Source organism: Molossus molossus, unplaced genomic scaffold (genome assembly GCF_014108415.1).
Source record: "Molossus molossus isolate mMolMol1 unplaced genomic scaffold, mMolMol1.p scaffold_m16_p_12, whole genome shotgun sequence".
Classification (NCBI taxonomy): domain Eukaryota; kingdom Metazoa; phylum Chordata; class Mammalia; order Chiroptera; family Molossidae; genus Molossus; species Molossus molossus.
In genome coordinates, this window is record NW_023425347.1 from 70920444 (window position 1) to 70940421 (window position 19978).

The 19978-nt window shown below is 40.7% G+C and overlaps 1 protein-coding gene across 3 annotated transcripts in view; it reads right to left on the reverse strand.

Moving 5' to 3' along the window:
- MAST2 (microtubule associated serine/threonine kinase 2) overlaps positions 1–19978 on the reverse strand; it is a 214325-nt gene that overhangs the window by 155788 nt on the left and 38559 nt on the right. The window lies entirely within an intron of this gene.

A 19978-nucleotide genomic window follows, 5' to 3' on the forward strand; every position in this document is an offset into this window, starting at 1 on the left:
TTCTTCTTTATTTGCATACCCTACAGAACAGAAATTCCTTTAAACTCATAGAAAAAAAAATTTTAGAGACAGGGGAAGGAAGAGATAGAAACATCAATGTGAGAGAGATACATCAATGGGTTGCTCCTGCATACCCACTACTGGGGATAGAGACAGAAACCCAGGCATGTCCCCTGACCCAGAATCCAATCAGGCCTCTTAGTCCATGGGATAACACTCAATCCACTGAATCACACCAGCCAGGCTCAAAGAGAAATTTTTATGTAATAAGAACCAAGTAGAACTCTCCCTACATGTAATCCCAATCAAAATCTTCAATATATTAAAAGTTGAAAAATTATCAATAAATCCAGCCAAAAAATGCAATTCAAATAATCCAATCTGCCAAAGACTTTTCTCTCCACTTAATTACAAATCTTATAATAGACTTTACGCCCTGGCTGGTTTCACTCAGCAGATGGTGTTGGCCTGAAAACCGAAGAGTCTTGGGTTGATTCCCCGTCAAGGGCACATACCTCGGTTGCAGGTTCAATCCCCAGTCCTGGTCATGCGGGAGGCAACTAATCAATTTGTCTCTCTCACATAGATGTTTCTCTCTCTCACTATCCCTCCCTTCCTTCCACTCTACCTGAAAATCAATGGAAAAAATATGCTTGGGTGAGGATTAACAAAAAAAGAAAAAGAAAAGAAACTTCAAAGTCAGACCCACCTAGTTTTGAATTCCTGCTCTAACATTCACTTACAGCAAAGTATTTAACTTCGTTTTGTTCACTGTTGTATTCCAGGCACCTTGTACAGTGTTGATACATAGGGGATACTTCATAAATACTTGTGAGATGAACAGACAAATGAACACATTTCTGCAGGCCTGAATCTCCTCACCTGTAAAATAAGATAATTATATCTATCTAACAAAGTTCCTGAGAGAATAAAGAATATATGTATGTGCCCTGGCTGGTTTGGCTCAGTGGTTAGAGCATCAGCCCATGGACCAGAGAGACCTGGGTTCGGTTCCCACTAAGGGCACGTACCTCAGTTACAGTTTGTCCCCAGTCCCGGTTGGGGTTGTGTGGGTGGCAACCAGTTGATGTGTCTCTTCCACATCGATGTTTCTCTCTCTCTCTTCCTCCCTCTCTCCCTCTGCTGTATCTGAAGATGTATGCAAAAAATGTCCTCGGGTGAGGTTAAAAAAAAAAAGAAAAAAAGAATATATGTATATAAAAGAACCTAGGTGGAGGTTCTAGTAAATGTTAGTTCTCTATCCCAACTCAAATATCTCTAATAACTTGACTTTGTTTACATGACAGAATGTACGAATATCAGTACTTTTCAGTCTTTCCTCAACACTGTTAAATAAACCTATGCATAGCAATACACAACATTAATGGCTCAATTAAAAGACTTTCTGTACAAAATTTAAAAGACAGAACCAAACCTAGTTATAAGTTTTAACTAGTAATAATACCATTTTTACATATATAAAACTTTGTGCAAAGCTTGCATAAACTCTGTCATGTATTCTAAACCTCAACAAATTCAATAAGATGTCTTTCAATAGTCCCAGTGAACCAATATATCTTTTAAAAAAATAATTTAAAATGCCTTTTTTAAATATAAAAGCCATGATTTTTAAGGTGATACACCTTAAGTTCTTTACAAATTATCACAGAAGATATAAAAATGTTTAACAATCTAAAATAAAATTCAGCTCCAGTTTATTCACGCAAAATAATTAGTCTGTTCTTTTGCTTCTCTCTTAAGAATCCTCGAGTCCTGGCTGGTTTGGCTCAGCAGTTAGAGCGTAGGCCTGCGGACCAAAGAGCCTCAGGTTCGATTCTGGTCAAAGGCATGTACCTGTGTTGTGGTTTGATCCCCAGGCCTGGATGGGGTCATGCAGAAGGCAACCAATTAATGTGTCTCTCTCATATCAACGTTTCTCTCTCTCTCTCTCTCTCTCTCTCTCTCTCTCTCTCTCTTCCTCCCTCCCTTCCACCCTCACTCCCACTCTATCATTGGAAAAATATCCTCTGGTGACTATTTTTTTTTTATTTAAATTAATTTATTTTTGTTACAGATGTTTCTCCTTTTTCCCCCACTGATTCCCCCTTTCCCCTCACTCCCCGCCCTCTCCTCAGCTTTGTTGTCCATGTCCATTGTTCATGCATACATGCATATAAATTCTGTGGTTTATCCCCCCACCTCCTCTTCTGGGGATAGTCAGTCTGTACCCCACTTTCACGTCTCTGGAGCTACCCCATTCCTCAGAATGTTATGTTCATTATATTACACAAATAAGTGAGATCATATGATACTTGTCTTTCTCTGTTTGGCTTGTTTTGCTTAGGATGACACTTTCCAGGTCCCTCCATGTAGTCTCAAAGGATAAGAGATCTTTCTTTCTGCCCTGGCCGGTTTGGCTCAGCAGTTGGAGCATCGGCCTGCGGTCCAGAGAGACCTGGGTTCAGTTCCCGTTAAGGGGACGTACCTCGGTTGCAGTTTGTCCCCGGCCCTGGTTGGTTGTGCGGGTGACAGCCACTCTATGTGTCCCTTTCACATCGATGTTTCTCTCTCTCTCTCTCTCTCTCTCTCTCTCCCTCCCACTCTACCTGAACAAAAAAATTAGAAAATATCCTCGAGTGAGGATTAAAAAAAAAAAAAGAGAGAGAGATCTTTCTTACAGCTGCATAGTACTCCATTGTGTATATGTACCACAGCTACTATCCTTTTTTTTTGAAAGAATCCTCTTAAGAATAAGCAACTAGGCTGTTAATAGCCTAGCCTGTTCAATATCATAAAACCCAGCTTTTTATTTTAAAATCTCTTATGAAACATTACTCTTATACCTTTGGAAAGAACCTAGGTGGCATTAGAAACATGTTCCTCTTATGAAAAAGAAGTGGAAAGTACAGCAATTCTCATTAATAGACAGTGAATGCACTTAATCTAAACTCCTAAAATTCTTACTAAGTTGAATATTTCACTATCTTACACTATTTGCCCTTTCACATATAAATTGTTCATGCTTCCCTACATTCCTCTTTTCAATCTCTGCATTTTCTTCCATGATGACTTAACCCACAGCTTCCAAATCCCTATCTATAGTTCTAAAATTGATCTCCTTTACTCCAATCATCTATTTCTAAACTCTTTTTTTTTTTATTATTGATTTTTAGAGAGAGAGAAAGGAAGAGGGAGAGATAGAAACATCAATGAGAGAAATACTGATTGGCCGCCTCCAGCATGACCCCACTGGGGATTTGGCCCACAACCTGGGCAAATGCCCTGACCAGGAATCGAACCAGCAACCTCTGGGTGCTGCTCAATGCTCAACCACTGAGCCACACCAGCTGGGCTATTTCTAACTCTTAAAAGAAGGTCTAACAAAAGGATACCCACATGCAAAAGAATGAATTTAGAGCCCCCCCCCCCGACTTTACACCATATACAAAAACTAACTAAAAATGGATCAATGAAGTAAACATGAACGAAAACCATAAAACTCATAGTAGAAAGCATAGGGGTAAATCTTCCTAACCTATTATCTGGCAATGAATTTAGATATGAGACCAAAAGCACAAGCAACAACAACAAAAATAAATCTGACTTCCTCAAAACTTTTATGTATCAAAGGGCATTATAATAAAAGTGAAAAGACATATACAAAATGAAAAAAAATACATTTGCACCCTGGCCAGTTTTGCTCAGTGGTAAGAGCATCGGCCTGCAGACCAAAGAGTCACAGGTTCAATTCTGGTCAAGAGCAAGTACCTCAGTTGCAGTTTGATCCCCAGCCCTGGTTTGGATCATGCAGGAAGCAACCAGTGGATGTGTCTCTCTCACATCAATCTTTCCCTCTCTCTCTCCCTCCCTCCCTCCCTCACACCTATCTAAAGATAAATGGAAAAATATCCTTGGGTGAGGATATAAATATATAGTGGTAGACCATTTGCATGGTATCCATCTTGTTAAAGTCTGCTCTGCTGTCTCTGGCCCCAGGGCGGGGTCTCTCTGAATACAGTGTCTGCATTCTTCTAGATAATTGTTTACTCCATTCTTTGCTTATCATTTGTTCCACCTGGGGTATTTACTGGAATTTGCTTCAGGTGGGATACTCATTAACTGTTTCACCTGTTTTCCCCCTATATCTTGCGTGAACTCCCCCTGAATAAACGAGACTTGATCAGAGCCCTGTCTTGTCTCCATTTCTCGTGTCTCTTGTCCCTCCTCATCCTCACTCCCCCTCTAGAGTCCTCGCTGATTGACCTGCGGGCCGGGTCAATATATATACATACATACATACATACATATATATATGCATATATATATTTGCAAATCATATATCTGATAAGGGTCTAGTATCAAGAATAAGGAACTCTTATGACTCAACAAGAAAAGGACAAACAATATAATTTTTTGTTCACTTCAAATAATTTTTATTTTTCAATTATAGTTGACATACAATATTAGTTTCAGGTGTACAACCCAGTGATTAGACATTATATAACTTACTAAGTGATCATCCCAATAAATCCCATACCCATCTGACACCATACAGAGTCATTACAATATTACTGACTATATTCCCTATACTGTACTTGACATCCCTGTGACTATTCTTTAACTACCAATTTGTACTTCTAATTTTCACCTTTTACATCCATCCCCACCAACCCTTCTCCCATCTGGCAACCGTCAAAATATTCTCTGTATCTATGAATTTGTTTCTGTTCTGCTTGTTCATTTATTTTGTTTGTTGATAGAGATGTATATATAGATATGTATTTTTTCTTCTTCTTTGTAAAGACCTTTTAACATTTTGAATAATAACTGGTTTGGTGGTGAATTCCTTTAGCTTTTTCTTGTCTGGGAAACTCTTTACCTGTCCTTACATTCCAAATGATAGCCTTACTGGGTAGAGTAATCTTGGTTGTAGGTCCTTGCTTTTTATCACTCTGAATATTTCTTGTCAATCCCTTCTGGCCTGCAAAGTTTCTGTCGAGAAGTCAGCTGACAGTCTTATGGGGAGCTCCCTTGTAGTTAACCAACTACTTTCTCTTGCTGCTCTTAATATTCTTTTTTTTTTTAAGTTTTTTTCTTTATTGATATTAGGAGAGAGAGGAAGGGAAAGGGAGAGAAAGATAGAAACATCGATGAGAATGAATATCAACTGGCCGCCTCCTGCACACCCCCCACTGGGGATCTGGCCCACAACCTGGGCATGTACCCTAACTGGGAATCAAACTGGCAACCTCTTGATGCATGGTTCGACACTCAACCACTGAGCCACACCACCCGGGCGCTGCTCTTTTTGTATTATTATTATTAAAGGTATTTTTATTATTTTTTTTCCCTCACCCAAGGACATTTTTCCATTTTTTGTTTAGATAAAGTGGGAGGGAGACAGAGAGAGAGAAACACCGACATGAAAGGGACACATCAAGTGGTTGTGCCACCTGCACAACCCAACCAGGGCTGGGGACAAACCACAACCGAGGCACTTGCCCTTAGCAGGAACCGAACCTGGGTCTCTCTGGACCGCAGGCCGACACTCTAACTGCTGAGCCAAACTGGCCAGGGCCCGGGTGCTGCTTTTAATATTCTTTGACTTAACCTATTGCATTTTGATGGTGATGTCTTAGTGTGGGCATCTTTGGGTTCATCTTGTTTGGATCTGTGCTTCCTGGACTTGTATGTTTATTTCCTTCAATAGGTTAAGAAAGTTTTCCATAATTATTCTTTCAAATGGGTTTTTAATTTCTTGCGCTCTCTCTGTCTGTCTCTCTATCTCTCTTTCCTTCTGCTACCCTCATGATGCAAATGTTGTCATGCTTGAAGTTGTCCCAGAGGCTCCTTACACTATCCTCAACAATTTTTTTAATCTTTATTGTTGAATGTAAAATGTATTACAAGTTGCCTCCTTAGCGCAGTAGGCAGCGCGTCAGTCTCATAAAATGTATTACAGATGTTCCAAATTTTTCCCCCATTGACCCCCTCCTCCCGACTCCCGCCTCCCTCCCGCCTTTTCCCACACTATTGTCTGTGTCCATTGGTTATGCATATAAGTTCTTTGGTTTATTTCTCAACCCCTTTCCCTTTGAGGTTTGTCAGTCTAGCAATGAATTTATACTTCTTAATCTCTTCACCTTTTTCACCCATTCCCCCAACCCCCCTACCAACTGGCAATCAACATTGGGTGGAGGAGGATATAGAAGGGAATAAATGGTGATGGAAGACTTGACTTGGGGTGATAAATACAAAGTACAGTGTACAGGTGATGTATCATGGAATTGTGTACCTGAAATGTGTATAATTTTGTTAACCAGTGTCACTCCAATAAATTCAATTTTTTAAAAAGATGCTTAGCCCTGGCCACTTTAGCTCAGAGGTTAGAGCATCAGCCTGCAGGTTCGATTGCTGGTCAAGGGCATGTACCTAGATTGCAGGTCCCAGGCTCTGTTGGTGTTGTACGGGAAGCAACTGATCGATGCCTCCCCACCAACTGCTCCACCTTCCACTTTCTCTAAAAAATCAATGGGAAGCCCTGGCTGGTTTGGTTCAGTAGTTAGAGTGTTGGCCTGTGGTCCAGAGAGACCCAGGTTCAGTTCCCGCTAAGGGCGCGTACCTCAGTTGCAGTTTGTCCCCAGCCCTGGTTGGATCATGCGGGTGGCAACCACTCAATGTGTCCCTTTCACGTCGATGTTTCTCTCTCTCTCCCTCCCACTCTATCTGAACAAAATATCTAAAAAATGTCCTCGAGTGAGGATTAAAAAAAATAATAATAATCAATGGGAAAACATCCTTGAGTAAAAATTAATACACACACACACACACAAGATGCTCAACATCATTAGGGAAATGCAAATCAAAACCACAAGCTATTACTTCACATTCACCAGGATAATATAATAAAAATAATTTTTTAAAACCAGAAAATAACAAGTGTTGGCAAGTATGTAGAGAAATTGAAACTCTGGTACATTGCTGATGAGAATGTAAAATGGTGCAGCTACTGTAGAAAACAGTAACTAAAGACAGAATTACTATATGACTCCTCAATTCCACCCTAGGTATGTACCCAAAAGAATTGTAAACAGGTATTCAAACATGTACATGTGCACGCATGGTCATAGTAGCACTATTCATAACAGCCAAAAGGTATAAACAACTCAAATGTCCATCAACGGACAAATGGATAAATGAATTTTGTTATATACATACAATGAGAAATTATTATTTGGTTACAAGAAGTAATGAAGTGCTGATACATGCTTGCATATGAGTGACCATCCAAACATTATACTAAGATAAAGAAATCAAACACAAAAAGTCACATATTGTATGATTCCATTTATATGAAATATCTAGAACAGATAAACCAATAGAGACAGAATACATACTGGTGATTGCCAGAGGCTGGGTAAAAAAGGGAAGGTCAGGAGGGCTAAATGGATAAGAGGTTTTACTTTTGGGTGATGTAAAAAGTTTTACAACTAGACAGAGGTGGTCGTTGTACAATATTGTGAATGTACTGAATGCTACTAAACTGTTCACTTTAAAATGATTAATTTTATGTTATTTTAATTTCATCTCAATAAATTATCTTTAAAGGATATCTGCAACAGATGACCCATCATCAATATGCTAAAAGTAAAATTCATTAATTTCCTCTCCCAAACTTCTTTTTTTCCCTGTATGCCAAATTTCAATTAAAGGTACCACAATCTATCCTTCAAAGTAAAAAACTAAAGTTCATTCTTATCCCTTGTATTTTTTTTTAACCCTCACCGAGGATATTTTTTCCATTTATCTTTAGATAGAGTGGAGAGGAGGGAGGGAAAGAGAGTAAGAAAGAGAGAGAAACATCAACGTGAGAGAGACACATCGACTGGTGGCCTCCTGCACGACCCCGACCAGGGCTGAGGATGAACTGGAACTGAGGTACATGCCCTTGGCCAGAATTGAACCCGTGACTCTTTGGTCCACGGGCCGATGCTCTAACCACTGGTCAGAGCTCATTCTTATTTCTTTATTCTCTTTTCTCTAATCCAGAAGTTTACCATGAGTATAAACTATGACGTAAGTAATTGAGACTATTTCCATTTAAAGTACCTAAAGGCATGCAATAAAGATTATCATTTAGTTTATATTTACAACAAATTCTGGAACTATATTATTTTACATGAATTGTCTCATTTTATCCTAAAAACTCTATGAGGAAAGCCCTATAATTATCTTGATATAAAGATGAAAAAATAGAGGATTAAAGAGGTTCAGTGACTTCCCTAAGGTTATGATTACTAAGTGGCAGGAGAAAGAAATGGAACAGAGTTGTACAGCCTGAACAAGTATTTACTTCCTTTGTAAAGTATAAGGCACTCACAATCATTTCATTCAAATATATGTTATTGAGTAGGAAGGGAAAATTAATAGAGAAGCCCATATGAGTTGTTTGCAAATATCACTATTCATGACTTCTGGATTTCTCTCTCTAAAGAAGGTAGTGATGTGTTTGAAAATAAAATAAAAAACAACAAAACCTATTAACACCTCTTTAACAGTTTAACAGTATTGCTTGATACTCACCATTTCATTTCCTTTTAGACACACTTCAATTTGTCCTTATCTCTAAAATTTTTCTTTCTGTTCAAGTTTTATTTTTTCTGCTTATGGCTTATTCTTTTTTCTTTTTTCTTTTTTTCGGTTCTATGAAACCTTTGCCTTACCCAAAATCATAAAGATTTTCTATGTTTTCCCCTATGTGCTTTACAGCTTTAGCTCTTACATTTGGTCAATTATCCATTTCAAGTTAATTTTTGTATAAAGCATGAGGTAAGGGTCAAGGTTCATTTTTTCCCCATGTGAATTGTTCCAGCATCATTTGTTGAAAAAACTATCTTTTTCTCTTTACCTTGGCACATCTGTCTAGTTCTGGATTTTCTATTCTGTTCCAGTGATCTGTGTGTCTATCCTTACCAGTATCACACTGTCTTGATTATTGTACCTTTATAGAAAGTTATAAAATTGGCTGAAATGATTCCTCCAACTTTGGTATTGTTTTTCAATTTATATTGCCTAATCTAGGCCCTTTGCACATCAATATAAATCTAAAATCATTTTGTCACTTTCTGAAAAAGATTGGTTGGGTTTTGATTGGGATTGCATTGAATCTATAGATCAACAGAAATTATGTCTTAATGACATTGAGTCTTCCAATCCATGAACATAATATATTGCTCCATTTGTTCAGGTCTTTTTCAATTTCTCTCAGTAATGTTTTGTAGTTTATTTATTTTTTTTATCCTCACCCGAAAACATTTTTCCATTTTTTGTTCAGATAGAGTGGGAGGAAGAGAGAGAGAGAGAAACATTGACGTGAAAGGGACACATCGAGTGGCTGCCACCCGCACAACCCATCTAGGGCTGGGGACAAACTGCAACCGAGGTACACACCCTGGGCAGAAACCAAACCCGGGTCTCTCTGGACCCCAGTCTGATGCTCTAACCTCTGAGCCAAACCGGCCAGGGCTGTTTCGTAGTTTAAAATGTACTAGTCTTGCAAGTGATTTCTTAAATTTATCTTTAATTATTTCATTTTTTAGGCTACTGTAAACAGTAATATTTTTACTTCATTTTCTAATTGTTAGTAGAGATAAATGCTACACTAACATATTTTTATATTGATTTTTTTAGAAAACACTGGTAAGAAAATATTCACATATTTTTGTATATTGATATTTATTAAATAACACTGGTAAGAAAATGAAAATATGAGCCACAGACAAGAAGAAAATATTTAGAAAGCATATATCTGATACATAACTTTTATCCAGAATACACAAAGAACTCTTAAGACTCAACAATAACAAGAAAACCTAAACATTTTTTTTTTTAATCCTCACCCGAGGATATTTTTCCATTTTTTGTACAGATAGAATGGGAGGGAGAGAGAGGAAGGGAGAGAGAGAGAGAAACATCGACGTGAAGGGACACATCAAGTGGCTGCGACCCGCACAACCAACCAGGGCCGGGGACAAACTGCAACCGAAGTACATGCCCTTAGCGGGAACCGAACCCGGGTCTCTCCGGACCGCAGGCCGACGCTCTAACCGCTGAGCCAAACTGGCCAGGGCGAAAACCTAAACTTTTTTAATGGAAGAAAGATATGAACAGACACTTGATCATAAATTATATATGAACGGCAAATAAGCACATAAAGAGTTCCGGGTAGGGATGGCGGCATAGGTAAATTCGGTATCGAGTCCTCCCACAACCACATCAAAGTTACAACTAAACTATAGAACAACCATCATTCAAAACCGCCTGAAATAAAGCTGAATGGAAGTCCTACAACTACGGAATTAAAACAGCAGCCATATCGAGACTGGTAGGAGGGGCGGAGGGGCGACGGGTTGGTCCCACACCCACGTGTGGCGGATACAAATCAGGAGGATACCTCGGCTGGGAAGGTCCTCCCTGAAGACTGAGGGGTCCCCATCCCACACCAGACACCCCGCTCAGGGTTCCAGTGGCAGGAAGAGAAGCCCCCATCACTTCTGGCTGTAAAAACCAGAGGGAACTGAGGCTCAGGGAAGCTGACGCGGTTGGAGCACCAGGCAGCTCCTTAAAGGGCCTACGCATGAACTTATCAGACTCTTTCTCTCTAAGCTTGGAGGGGAGGCAGCTCAAGGGGCATCAGAGACATACAGAGAAGAACTGAGCTATCTGGCACTGAAGCGAGGGCTGGCAAGGGGCTTTCTCCGAGACGTGCTGTCAGAGGACTTTGTTCCATTGGTGAACCCTTCTCTGGGGCGGCAGATGGTCGCCATATCTGGGACTCCAGCAACCTGGCTCACACTGGTAGCCCCGCCCTGGTGACTCCCTGATGCCCCGGCCCACCCAAGCTGTTGCCAGTTGCTTAACCATAGGATTGGCCTGTCTTGGATCCTGCTTCAGGTTTTCCTAAATTCTTTCAAACGAGCAGCATCTAGTCTCAGTGAGCGCCATAACTCTCGTTAAGTAACACATAGAAACAAACACAGAGAGGCAGCCAAAATGAGGACACAAAGAAACAGGTCCCAAATGAAAGAACAGAACAAAACCCCAAGAAAAGAACTAAGCGAAATGGAGATAAGCAACCTAACAGATGCTGAGTTCAAAATACTGCTTATAAGGATGCTCATTGAACTTAGTGAGAACCTCAGTGAACTTAGTGAGGGCCTCAAGAGCATAAAAAAGGAACAGTCAGAAATCATGGATGCACAGTCAGAAATGAAGGCGGCATTAACTGAAATAAAGAATAATTTACAAAGATTCAATAGTAGAGTATGTAAATCCAAGAAGCAAACCATTGATTTGGAATATAAGGAAGCAAAAAACGCCCAATCAGAACAGCAAAAAGAAAAAAGAATCCAAAAAAATGAGGAGAGTGTAAGAACCCTCTGGTACAACTTCAAGTGTGCCAACATTCACATCTTGGGGGTGCCAGAAGGAGAAGAGAGAGAACAAGAAATCGAAAACCTATTTGAAACAATAATGGCAGAAAACTTTCCTAACTTGGTGAAGGAAACAGACATACAAGTCCAGGAAGCACACACAGTCCCAAACAAGATGAACCCCAAGAGGCCCACACCAAGACACATCACCATCAAAATGCAAAAGGTTCAAGACAAAGAGAGAATCTTACACGCAGCAAGAGAAAAGCAGCTAGTTACCTACAAGGGAGTTCCCATAAGGTTGTCAGCTGATTTCTCAAAAGAAACTTTGCAGGCCAGAAGAAAGTGGCAAGAAATATTCAGAGTGATGAAAAGCAAGAGCCTACAACCAAGATTACTCTATCTTGCAAAGCTGTCATTTAGAATCGATGGCCATATAAATACTTTACCAGACAAGAAAAAGTTAAAGGAGTTCACCACCACCAAACCATTATTTTATATGAAATGATGAAGGGTCTTTTTGAAGAAAAAGATAAAATATATGGACAAACAAAATGACAATGAATACATATCTATCAACAATGGAATCTACAAAGTGAACAGGCAGAACAGAAACATTCTCATAGATACAGAGAACATTTTGTTGGTTGCCATATGCAAGGGGGGTTGGGCGAATGGGTGAAAAAGGTGAAGGGATTAAGAAGTACAAATTCATTGCTAGACTGACAAACCTCAAAGGGAAAGGGGTTGGGGGGAGGGAAGAAATAAACCAAAGAACTTATACGCATAACCAATGGACACAGACAATAGTGTGGGAAAAGGTGAGAGGGGGGCAGAAGTGGGGAGGAGGGGGTCAATGGGGAAAAAATGAGGAACATCTGTATTATATTCAACAGTAAAGATTTTCAAAAATAAATAAATGTAAAAGAAAAAAAAATAAGCACATAAAAAGTAGTTCAATCTCAGTCATAAGAGATATGCAAATTAAAACCACTCTGACATACCCTACACACCCACTAGGATGGCTTAAATTAAAATGGTAATACCTAGCCCTGGCTGGTTTGGCTCAGCAATTGGAGCATCTACCCATGGAACAAAGGGTTCGGGTTTGATTCCCTTTCAAGGGGATGTACCTCGATTGCAGGTTCAATCCCCAGCCCTGGTCAGGGTCGTATGGGAAGCAACCAAGTGACTTGTCTCTCTCACATCAATATTTGTTTCTCTCTCTCTCTCTTTCCCTCCCTTCCTCCCTCCCTCCCACTCTCCTGCCTTCCCTCCCTCCTGCCTTCCCTTCCTTCCACTCTATCTAAAATTCAATGGGAAAATATCTTCAGGTGAGGGAAAAAAATGAAAATAGCCCTGGCCAGTTTGGCTCAGCGGTTGAGCGTCGGCCTGCGGTCCAGAGAGACCCGGGTTTGGTTCCCGCTAAGGGCACATACCTCGGTTGCAGTTTGTCCCTGGCCCTGGTTGGGTCGTGCGGGTGGCAGCCACTCGATGTGTCCCTTTCACGTCGATGTTTCTCTCTCTCTCTCTCCCTCCCACTCTATCTGAACAACAACAAAAAAAATGTTCTCAGGTGAGGATAAAAAAAATAAAGAAATAAAATAAAATAAAATGATAATACCTAGTACTGACAAGGATGTGGAACAACTATTGAGAGAAATGCAAAAATGCCACTATGGAAAAGTTTGGCAGTTTCTTATCAAGATAAACACACACTTACCATGCACCCCAACAATCTCATTCTTAGGTGTTTACCCAGCAGAAATGAAAGCATAAACCCCACAAATACTTGCATGCAAACTATCATAGCAGCTTTCTCCATAATAGGCAAAAACTAGGAACAATGCAAATGATGGCCAACTGGTGAATGGATTAACAAAGTCTGATACACCCATGCCAGTGTCATTATTTCAGCAATTAAAATAATTAATACGTAAAACAACATGGATGAATCTCAAAACCATTATGCGAAGTGAAATAAGTCAGACACAAAAGATATATTGTATGATTCCATTTATATGAAATTCTGGAAAAGACAAAAACCAGAGTGACAGAAAGCAGATCAGCGGTTGCCAAGCACTGAGGCATTGGAGAGAAAACAAAAAGAACACAAGAAAACATTTTGGGGTGATAGAAATCTCTACACCTTGATTTTCTATGTCTATATCATGATTGTGTTGGTCATAACAACTATATACATCTATAAAAATTCATCCAAACTGTACACTTAAAATAGATAAACTTTATTCTTTATAAAGTATACTTTAATAAAACTGATTAAGACATAGATATAGGTATCCTCAGTTCTCACAGTGGAAAATGCAAAGTCAGAGTTGCAGAAAGGAGTAGTTGCTAAATTTACAATCTCTTTATAACACAAAAGTAGGTAAAAGAAATATCGATGGGAGCTTCTCTTTGAAGTCACATGTGGAAATAAAAGAATAATCAAACAGAAGTTAAGAATGATGGGAATAAGTTCTAAGTAATACCTGTGATATTTACTTCCTTTAAAATCATATATGCCATTTCACCCTGGCCAGTTTGGCTCAGCAGTTAGAACGTCGGCCTGCGGTCCAGAGAGACCCAGGCTTGGTTCCCGCTTAGGGCACGTACCTCGGTTGCAGTTTATCCCAGTCCCTGGTTGGGTTGTGCAGGAGGCAGCCATTCGATGTGTCCCTTTCACGTTGATGTTTCTCTCTCTCTCTCCCTCCCACTCTATCTGAACAAAAAATGGAAAAATGTCCTTGGGTAAGGATAAAAAATATAATAATAATAAAAATAGAATAGAATAGAATAGAAATGAAATAAAAAATACTTAAAAAAAAGAGGTAATCAATAGATGTTTCTCTCTCCCACTGATGTTTCTCTCTCTCTCTCTCTCTCTCTCATCCTTCCTCAGATTGAGAAATAATAATCAAAGTCACAAAATTAAAATTAAAATAAGTAATACCACTTAATACCCACTAGGTTTGCTATTATATATATTTTAAAAATAAATAAATAACAGGAATTGGCGAAGATGTAGAAAAACTGAAAACCTCAGGCCCTGCTGGTAGGAATGCAAATGATGAAGCCATTGTGGAAAACAGTTTAGTGGTTCCTCAAAATGTTACATGCAAAATTGCCATGTGACCCAGCAACTGTACTCCTAGGTATATACCCAAAAGTACTGAAACCAGGCCCTGGCCTTGTGGCTTAGCTGTTTGGAGAATTATCTCATACACCAAAAGGTTGCTCATTTGATTCCTAGTCAGGGCACATACCTAGGTTGTAGGTTCCATCCCAAGTCAGGGTGGGTATCGGAGACAACTGACCTGTTTCTTTCTCACATCGATGTTTCTCTCTCGCTCGCTCTGTCCCCCTCCTTCTCTCCCTTCCTTCCACTCTATCTGAAGATAAACAGAAAAATATCCTCAGGAAAGGATTTAAAAAAATTTTTTTTCATAAACACATAACCTATATGCCCTCAAAATGAAAATATTTGCTACGTTAAGGTTTTTAGCTATGCATTCTCCAGATTCTAATCAAGTCTAGCTTCCTGCAAGTTATTGCCCCAATAATTATACCCAGCACAGTTCCTGTCCCCCTTTTGGTTACCTAAGTTATAATTAACATTTCATTCAAGGTTATTTTTTAATCTAAATATTAGTTGTTTTGCCCTGGCCAGTTTGGCTCAGCGGTTAGAGCGTCGGCCTGCAGTCTGGAGAGACCCGGGTTCGGTTCCCGCTAAGGGCACGTACTTCGGTTGCAGTTTGTCCCCGGCCCTGGTTGGTCGTGCGGGTGGCAGCCACTCGATGTGTCCCTTCACATCGATGTTTCTCTCTCTCTCTCCCTTCCTCTCTCTCCCTCCCAGTCTATCTGTACAAAAAATGGAAAAATATCCTCGGGTGAGGATAAAAAAAAAAATAAAAAATAAATAAATATTAGTTGTTTTATGTGAATCTTGTTGACCCAAAAAAACTATTTGGAGGCTGGTCTATGTAAAATTATATATATAAATATATAATTATATATATATATATATATATATATATAAAATCTCCCTAACTCTATTAACAATATTACATTGTAGGGCACACTTTTCAGAAATGTCACAGCCAAAAGCATGCTAAATGAAAGAAGCTGGACACAAGACACACATATTATGATTCAATTTATATGAAATGTATAGAACAGGCAAATCTATGGAGGCAGAAAGATTAGTGGTCACATAGGGCTGGAGGTGCTGGGAGCATAAGGAGGTGACAGCTAAAAAATACAGGGATTCTTTCTAAAGCAATGAAAATGTTCTATACTTCCAGTCAAGATGGCAGCGTAGGTAAACGCAGTACTCGCCTCCTCCCACAACCACATCAAAATTACAACTAAACTACAGAACAACCATCATTTAGAACCTCTAGAAATCGAGCTGAATAGAAGTCCGACAACTACAGAATTAATAAAGGAGCCACACCCTGGCCTGTTGTTCAGTGGTTAGAGCGTCGGCCCGTGGACCAGAGAGTCCCAGGTTCGGTTCCCGCCAAGGGCACATACCTTGGTTGCAGTTTGTCCCCAGCCCCCATTGGAGTTGTGTGGGTGGCAACCACTTAATGTGTCTCTCTCACATAGATGTTTCTCTCTCTCTCCCTCCAGCTCATTCTGAAGATAAATGCAAAACTGTCCTCAGGTGAGGATTAAAAAAAGAAGAAGCAGCAGCCACATCCAGACTAGTAGGAGGGGCAAGGAACAGACAGGCTGGTCCCACACCCACGTGTAGTGGATAAAAATCAGGAGGATACCTGGGCTGTGAAGGTCCTCCCTGAGGAGTGAGAGGTCCCCATCCCATAGCAGGCCCCCAGCTCTGGGTTCCAGTGCCAGAAACAGAAGGCCCCATAACTTCAGGCTATAAAAACCAGCAGGAACTGAGGCTGAAGGAGGTTGAGGGAGGCTGAGGCTGCTGGAACCCCAGGCAGTTCCTCTTAAAGGGACCGCACATGGACTTACTTGGACTCGCTCTCTCTAGGCCACATTGTGGGGGAGGCAGCTTGAAAGACACCAGAGACATACAGTGAAGAACTGAGTTGTTTGGCATCGGGGTAAGAGCTAGAGAGGCATCTTTCTCCCAGACAGGTGGAGGTCCTTGTTCCTTTGGTGAGCCCTTCTCCCACGGGGCAGGCAGACAGCGCTATATCTGGGACTCTATAACCTAGCTCACACTGTTTCCCCTGCCCTGGTTATTCCCTGAGGCCCTGCCCACCCAACTTTCAAGACCATCCAAGCTGTTTTACCATAGGATTGGCCTGTCTTAGATCCTGCTTCAGATTTTCCTAAAATTTCTCAAACAAGTAGCATCTGGTCTCAGCGAACCCCATACCTCTCAAAGTGGTCCCAGGCCCGGCACTAGAAGCAGCCAGCCTTGCTTCACAACTTGGCTTTTCCTGGGCACCTCCAAGCCCAGCACAAGCAGCAGCCATTGGCAGATCACTTTGTAGTTATGCTAGGTGGCCCTGGGTAGAACATAGACAGTGGCTGACCTTGCCCCAGAGTAAGCACATGCAGGAGACAGCTTCAGACCACATCAAAGCACCACCACCCAACCACTTCCACAAGTAACACACTCAATGAGTGGACTCAGGGGGTACCAGAGCCCTGCTAAAGTAAGTCTTGCTCTGTGTGGTGGGTTCCTACACAGCTGATCCTCCAAGGTAGTCAGAGGCCAGTGGTCAGTGGGCACAGCCAGTCCTTGCAGCTGATCAACCTGAGTAAATCCCTCCCACTGACGTGCCAAAAGCAATTAAGACTCAATTACAACAGAAGGGTGTACAGTCCACATGAGGGGTACACCTTTGAGGGCCTAGCCGAGGTGATCAGGGAGGCTGTGCTACTGGATCCTACAGGATACCTGCAATAATAGGCTACCCTAGGAAGCCCAGGAGACATAGCAATTCCACCTAATACACAGAAACAAACACAGGCCCGGGCCGGTTTGGCTCAGCGGTTAGAGCATCGGCCTGCGGTCCGGAGAGACCCGGGTTCGGTTCCCGCTTAGGGCACGTACCTTGGTTGCAGTTTGTCCCCGGCCCTGGTTGGTCGTGCGGGTGGCAGCCACTCGATGTGTCTCTTTCACATCGATGTTTCTCTCTCTCTCTTCCTCTCTCTCCATCCCACTCTATCTGTGCAAAAAATGGAAAAATGTCCTCGGGTGAGGATAAAAAAAACAACAACAAAAAAGAAACAAACACAGGGAAGCAGCCAAAACGAGGAGACAAAAAAACATGTTCCAAATGGAAGAAAAGAACAAAACTCCAGGAAGAGAACTAAACAAAATTGAGATAAGCAATTAATCAGATACAAAGTTCAAAACACTAGTTATAAGGATGCTCAAGGAACTTAGTGAGACCTTCAAGGAACTTAGTGAGACCATCAACAGCATAAAAAAGGACCAGTCAGAAATGAAGGATTCACTAACTGAAATAGAGTAATTTACAGAGAATCAATAGCAAAATAGGTAAAGCCAAGAAGCAAACCATCAATGTGGAATATATGGAAGCAAAAAAAAAACCATAATCACAACAGCAAAAAGAAAAAAGAATCAAAAAAAAAAATGAGGATAGTTAAGAAGCCTCTGGGACAATATCAAGCGTGCCAACATTCGCATCATAGGGGTGCCAGAAGGAGAGAGAGCAAACAAGAAATTGAAAACCTATTTGAAAAAATAATGACAGAAAACTTTCCTAACTTGGTGAAGGAAACAGACATACAAGTCCAGGAAGCACAGAGAGTCCCAAATAAGATGAACCCAAAGAGGTCCACACCAAGTCACATCATTATCAAAATGCCAAAGGTTAAAGACAAAGAGAGAATCTTAAAAGCAATAAGAGAAAAGCAGTTTGTTACCTACAAAAGAGTTCCCGTAGGCTGTCAGGTGATTTCTCAAAAGAAACTTTGCAGGCTGGAAAGGAGTGGCAAGAGATATTCAAGGTGATGAAAAGCAACGACCTACAACCAAGATTACTCTATCCTGCAAAGCTATCATTTCATATCAATGGACATATCAAGAGTTCCCAGCCCTGGCTGGTTTGGCTCAGCAGTTAGAACATCGGCCTGCGGTCCAGAGAGACCCGGGTTCGGTTCCTGCAAAGGGTGCATACCTCGGTTGCAGTTTCTCCCTGGCCCTGGTTGGTCGTGCAGGTGGCAGCCACTCAATGTGGTTGTTAGACTGATGAACCTCAAAGGGAAGGGGGGAGGGAGGAGGGGAATGAGATAAACCAAAGAACATCTATGCAAATATGCATAACCAATGGACACAGACAACAGTGTGGGGATGGAAGAAGGGTAGCGGGATTGGGGAGGAGGGGCTCAGTGGGGGGAAAAAGGGGGAACATCTGTAATACATTCAATAATAAAGATAAGTTTTTAAAAAGATAATAAAACTGACTAAGGGATGGCTGCACATATATGTAAATATATGAAAAATCAATCATACAGTTTAAACGGGTTAATTCTATGTATAACATATAAATTATATCTCAATAAGGTATGTGGTTTTGTGTGTGTTTTTTAAGTAATTCAGGAATACTCTTCTTCAGTTGGTCTAGGCTAAGACTCCAGCCACCTCAGTCCAGGAATTCTTTCTGCAACACACCACCTTAAAAGGAAACATTCTGACCCCAGCTTGGTAGAGCATAACATTCTTATTGAAACATTTAGCTTTAACCTAGTGGCAGTAGTTCTCAAAAGGGTGCATGTTAGAATCCAGTAAAATACTTTAAAGAAAATACAGATGGCCCTGGCCAGTTTGGCTCAGCGGTTAGAGCATCGGCCTGCGGTCCGGAGAGACCCGGGTTCGGTTCCCGCTAAGGGCACGTACTTCGGTTGCAGTTTGTCCCCGGCCCTGGTTGGTTGTGCGGGTGGCAGCCACTCGATGTGTCCCTTCACATCGATGTTTCTCTCTCTCTCTCTCTCTCTCTCTCTCTCCCTCCCCCTCTATCTGTACAAAAAATGGAAAAATATCCTCGGGTGAGGATTAAAAAAAAAAGAAAATACAGATGGGACCACGTCATACCTACTGGAACAAAATCTCTATAATGGTACATGGAGCTATATACTTTTTTTAAATTCCAGAGGTTAAGGTGGGGGGGGGGGGGGGCTTAAACATAAGAACAAGTAGAGAAATCTGAATATGGTCTCTATCTTAAATACTATTAATAAACTGAAATTGAACTTTTTGAATCCAATCATATATTGTAGTTATTTAGGAGACTGTCCTTTGATCTTAGGAGAAATACTTAAGAGTGAGGCATCATAATGTCTATCACTTGCTTTAAAGTGTTTCAGGGAAAAAATTATATACACACAGATAAAACAAAAGCAGCAAAATATGAAACTACAACTGAACTGGACAATCTAAGTAAGCTTTTATGGGTATTCACTGTACTATTCTTTCCACTTTTCTACGGGTTTGAAATGTTCAAAATAACAAGTTGTAGAAGGAGGAAAGTTTCACAAATGACCCCAATTCTTTCTGTGGCCTAAGAGTAACAAACTTCAGGTCATATAAGGAA